The sequence below is a fragment of the Limulus polyphemus genome, unplaced genomic scaffold, assembly GCF_000517525.1.
Source record: "Limulus polyphemus unplaced genomic scaffold, Limulus_polyphemus-2.1.2 Scaffold832, whole genome shotgun sequence".
NCBI classification, from domain to species: Eukaryota; Metazoa; Arthropoda; class Merostomata; order Xiphosura; family Limulidae; genus Limulus; species Limulus polyphemus.
In genome coordinates, this window is record NW_013666442.1 from 131921 (window position 1) to 138134 (window position 6214).

The window sequence follows — 6214 nt, forward strand, 5'->3', positions numbered from 1 at the left end:
GGGGAAATTAAGTGTGTGTGTTTTGCACTCGTCGAAGTTATCAAGATTGTGAATCGCTGTGATTTATAGCGTGTATTATAAAAGTTGTTAAGCTTAAAGTGAGGAGAAACGTACTGATTATGGAACTACTGTGAACTAAAAGTTTGTATCGAGGAAGAATAAACTGGTTTAATCAAGAAAGGACTTGTATCGCTGAAGATCATCGGAAAGAATTTCTACCGGAAACAAACAAACAAGCAGATACATAACAGTATGCAACATTTTATGATAGCAGTCGATTCAGATCACCTTGAGGGATCCAGCTATTACACTTATCTGGACATTTTTTTCCCCATCTGATAAAATACTGTTTGTTTTACCCCTACCTCATTCCCTTATTATTTCTTCCACAGCAAATACATTATTGGGGGACTTGATAACAATTCAGACTCATAAAATGCTCCATCTAATTTTTATCCAAAATAATCTTGCAGTTTATACACTGGGGGATTTATCTCCAATCTCTTGTGAATTGTAAATATTTCATTTGTCCACCCAGGAATATATATCCTTTCATAAATTGATGTTTCGCTTTACTGATTCAAACTTCATCACCCACTAGGAATCGAAATTTCACTTTTGTGGGTGGTTTGTAGAGAGTTTTCCACACCACACTTTGGTTAGGATGATTAACGTCTATCGGCCTCATTTTAATACTGCAGTGATACAAATTATTATAAGCACTGACTAAATGTTTTAACACTGCAATGTACTTCTATGTTCCATGATGGGTAAAATAGTGCCACATTTTAGTTTTAAGAATATGATTAAAACTTCAACTATTAGTGATTTTGTTCCATTATGCATAGTAAAGAAGTGAATGTCTTATTTCTTGCCCCCCAGTGGCACAGTGGTATGTCTGCGGACTTACAACGCTAGAATCCGGGTTTCAATATACGTGGTGGTCAGAGCACAGATAGCCAATTGTTTAGATTTGTGCTTAATTACAAACAAACAAACTTATTCCTTGAAATAACGTTGAAAAAGTTGATTATTAAATTATGTTCCAGCATCAGTTTGAAGTTTGCAAGGTTTTCGAACTTGTTTTATAATTTTCTTAAAGGCTTTTATGATTGTCACTCCTTTCTTATCTTTGAGTGGAACAACTCATGCATATTTAGACAGTACATCAATATACGTAAGCAAATATTTAAACTGATTGTTATGGCGACTTAAATTAGATAGTTTTACTAAATCACCCTGCCACTGGTCATCAATACAAGAAATGATCTCTGTTTCTCGAAAATCTATATTTTACAGGGTTATTGTGTAGAATATATATATCTTGATGCCATAATCAGTCTTTGACCTGATTTAGACTGAGGAGGTTACCTAATGTTTTTACTGACCTATATAAAGGCTGGACTCCAATGTAACAAGCAGGATGTGAAGTGTTATAATAAATAGATTTTAGAGTTTTATCCATATTAGACATTATTTACTACATCTGGTTAATTTAATCTTTACATCAGGCAAAGTTAAACCTTAGAAAACTGACGAGATTAACAGGATTAAGTGGTAGACAGTCAAGAAACAAATGATTATGTAATACAATGTTCGTAACTGATCAGGTGTTTGTGGTTTCAAATCGATGATTAGATATCCAAACGGTTGCCGAGTTGCATCTTGATAAGCTTCTTCGAAGTATTTGACATGTGTCTGAAACATTTGTGTCGCTAAAACATTCAGCTGATACTTGTATCTCATATTCTTGATTAAAATATGTATTTTATGAGTTTAAACTAATGTTAAGCATTCCTCTACTCTGATGAAATAGATTCTGTGCAATATAAAATACAGGTAAATTGAAATGGTGACTTCAACATGTAAAAAGTTGAAATACTTGCTTATTTTCGCCACTTTCTCACGTAAGATTGCCAATTACAAAAATATTTGGCTTTTCGGGTTGTAAGTACCTCGAAAATTTTCAGGTAAACATTCGACAAAATGGATGTTAAGAATAGTTTGCATTAATTTAGTATACAATTGTTGAAATTCACTATAGAATCATATAATGTTTTGTGGAGTAGGGTAAATAATATCGCGATACTTCGATACCACATTGCTAACAAACTGAGTGTTACCCCTTCTAGATGGACCTGACATTAAGCAAGTAAAAGGGTGTTGTAAATGGTAATCCACCTTAAACTATAATGATATTACATACAATATGATTTGTTTTATATACACAGGATCAGCCTCTCATGAAGCAAAAGAAATAAATAAATAATGTAATAATCATATGTTAGGGTGTTAAAATCGGATAAAATGTGTCTTTTGGTGTAAACGGGGCAGTATTTTTTACCTTCTGATTTGTTTATGATAGATACCATTTTCATATGCCGACATATTTTCCTATGCTGAAAAGGATTAAAAATACCTAAGAGTTTGCTTTTTCGTTGAAGAGAAGTATAACTTCTCACTATTGATAAAATTGAGAGTAAACCCTTTCATTTTACAGCAGGACTTTCCATCTTCATGTAAGCATCTGTCATTCTTTGGACTACCACTGACCCATGATGTGATGTGATGTCCATCGAGCTCGTCTCAAAATTCCATGAGATAATCACTAGAGGGGGATTGTTAGTTCCTTCTCAAATTTAAACAACACTATCAGTGTTGTAGTACAAAACAAACGGACCTAACATCTCTAATGCACAATTTCAGACACATGTGAGAAGTGGTGAAAACTGCCAGAAAGATGTTTGTTTGCTCTTTCTGGGGCAGATATTCGTGCTTGTGTCTCCAATGAAGAGCAATAACTTCTTCATTAATTATTGTAGCATCTATTACAATCTTAGTGTTATCATTCATTAAAGAGTAATACTCTATAATTGTAAATCTTGTATTTTGTCATAAACGCAGAGAAAGGGTGACAAAATCTTTTATAGTTTGTACCTTCTTCTTTTTTTCGTTAGTTAACCTCTTATAGTAAAAAAGTACTTGAATTTCCAACTTCTGAAGCAGTAAGAGCATTCATCTCTAGTTGCTTGTTACAAACTCCACTGGGTGCTTCCTCATACACGCCAACTATGAAATTAAAAACAAACAAATTATTTTATCTGAAAAAATCAATAAAAAACGTGGTTCTTGAAAGAAACTATTATGATTAATTCTAAATAATATTCTTCGTATTTCAAAATGAAAAGAAATAGAAAATAAATAAGCTTAAGAAACCAACAGACAAAAAAAGTTTTCTTCAGTAAATTTGCTATTACTGACATAAAAGATACACTCACACACATTATTTATCACATTATTATCTCTGGGGGATATCAGATTGTATTACCCAATGTTTCGCTTTAGAGCTTCAACGGTGTACAGCAAAACGTTGAATAATAAAAGTATTTTCCGAAGTTATAAGGTTGTTTTATTTATTTAATAAAGGATTATCTTTTTCTTTTCTCATTTTGTTTTTCATAGGTGTAGCTCTGTATTACTGGAAACAAAGTTAACTTATCAGCACAACAAATCTAAACAAATTCGTATACCTTAGTTATAAATGTTGTTAGCTAAGATCATAATTTAAAATATGCAAAAATCAATTTGCAGTATGTCCACAGACGAAGTACAATTCAGTTATTGAACTTTAAGCACGATCTTTTATCTATTAATAAAAAGTTCAATACCCAGACGTCCTTCTTATAACGCTAAAGACGAGAAAAATTACTTAAAACTTAATTTGGGTAAACCTTATAACCATCACTCACAATTTATAGTTTCCACATGAGTGGTGTTGAAGTCAGGTACCATGTGACATAAACAACACCCAAAAACTCACTCTGTCACATATGTTAAAAAGGCAATAAGTTTTTCTCTATAAAAGTGTCATTAAAATCTCAATATAGAACTCTTACCCATGTTTAATTTATGACGTTTTTCATTAACTCCTAATGATCGCATTTTACTTTAAAATGTTCCACAGAGAATGATAATGCTAACTATGTTAATTCAAAATAAATAAAAAAGAGGAAAAGAAGTGCATCATAAAATCTTATAAAAACCTATTGAAATTAAACATTTATAATTACCAGAGACATGTGTCAGATTCATTGGTTAGTGTGCATAGCAGATTCATTGGTTGGTGTGCATATCATATTATGACATATTTTCTTTAGGCTCAAATAACAATGATTAAAAACAGTTTTTTCAATAAACACGACAGTGGCTTTAGACAAATTTCATCTATCTAAATTAGAAAAGTAACTAATACTTTTTGATGATATGTGTATTTTGAAATATTTCATTGTATTCTTTAAAGCACTATCTTTCACCTAAAGTACATGGGTAAGAAAAGAACAGGTAATGGTATATAATGGATGTCTCAAGAAAATATCCCTATACTTAAAGATTTTTGTGAAACATTACAGTTTAAATTGACAAAAGTTGTTAATATTTTCATAAATGTCTGGTTAGATATCTCAAAAACTGAACCTATCAAACTGATACAAAGATCTTTTGAAATCTATTGCACATTTAACTCACAAAGTCTTTTTTTTTCGACCAAAAAGTGTTTTTATAAGAGAATATAAGAGAACAAAGCATACATGCTTCTGTGATTTGAATTGTGCTTCCTTAAAATTTCTTGGCATGCAGTATGTCACATCATGCTGTAGATTAAATTTAACCTGTGTTTGTTTATGACACTAGATAAATGTCATTTCTAGTCCAATGTCCAATAGTTCGGAATGACCAAATATTGGAGGCTCTAAAGCACTTGGTTTTGCCTGCCCGTTAGATCTTTGTATTGGAGTCTCTGAAACAAGTGATGATGCTCTTCCATGATAACCAATAGGAAGGTATTTCCTATTTGAAATTAATACTTTTTCTATCCGTTGAAACATATGTGCTATGATGAATAGAAGAGAAGAAGTTGGTGCAGTATAATCACCAATTTTAGCTGGTAAGTGCATTCTGGCATCATTCTGTGAGAAGAATGCAGACCACCGAAAGTTACTTGTTTCTTTACTGCTCGCTACTGGTGGGGTACACATTTTGCATCATGTGAATAATATTTTCTATTATGGTTTGTTGAATTTCATGCAAAGCTACTGGAAGGCTATATGGGTTACTCTTTACCAAAGAATACTGAAATTTACCGTTACATTATAATGCCCTCGCAGCTAAAAGGGCAAGCATGTTCAGTGACGGGATTCAAACCAGCAACCCGCAGATCACGAGTCAAGTACCCTATCCACCAAGCCTCATTTTCTTTATTATGGACCCTGTAACTAACAATACTCACAAGTAATTTAGTGTATAAATATTTAGAAAAATGTTTGGTCATTATGAATCTCACTGGTAATTTTCGAGTTAAAATCGAACAGAGGGAGTTCTATAGATAACATAAGATCAGTTCTTTTCCCCGTATCCAACCAATTCAAAACCTTTCGGTCGGAAAGGGCACTCCCACAAGACGCTGCCAACTTGATTACTTGTTTGTTTTAAAGCAAAGCCACAGATGGCTATCTGCTTTGTCCACAGCGGGGAATCGAGTCCCGGATTGTAGAGCTGAAAATCCGTAAACTTACCGCTCCCACTGAGAGACATATTGATTGCATTCAACAATTATCGGAATCGCACCTAACTTTAATTGAAATGAAAGCAAACGAGGGAGGGTCGTGTTATACATAGGTTTTCTCAGTGTATAAAATATATTTATTGCAACATTTCAATATAGGTTGTGTCTAAAAATGCAAAATAGTAAAATCGAATTTAGGTACAAAGATATTCAACATGCGCGCAATATCCTACAACGTTTTTCTCTGTTATCTGCTTTCGTCACTAAAGTGATATGTTTGTTTGTAGTTAAGCACAAAGCTATACAATGGGCTATCTGTTCTCTGCACACCACAGGTATCGAAACCCGGTTTTAATAAAGCAATATGAATAATTTACACCCTTTACTTTCTACATTCAGTATATCTTTATAATCTGCAAAAGCAAAGGAATGATTTCTATATAAGTTAATCGAATAAGCATAGAAGTATTAAAAAGTTTATTAGAATATCCAAATTTACTTTTGAAATCCCCCCCCCAAAAAAAACACGCAAAAACTAAAATATTGTTAGTTTTTTGAATTTCGCGCAAAGCTACACGAGGGCTATCTGCGCTAGCTGTCCCTAATTTAGCAGTGTAACACTAGAGGGAAGGTAGCTAGTCATCACCAGCCACT

General features: G+C 32.9%; 1 pseudogene; it reads right to left on the reverse strand.

The window, feature by feature from the left end:
- Nucleotides 1-4685: 4685 nt before the first annotated feature.
- LOC106460764 lies at nt 4686-5033 on the reverse strand (annotated as a pseudogene).
- Nucleotides 5034-6214: the final 1181 nt, after the last annotated feature.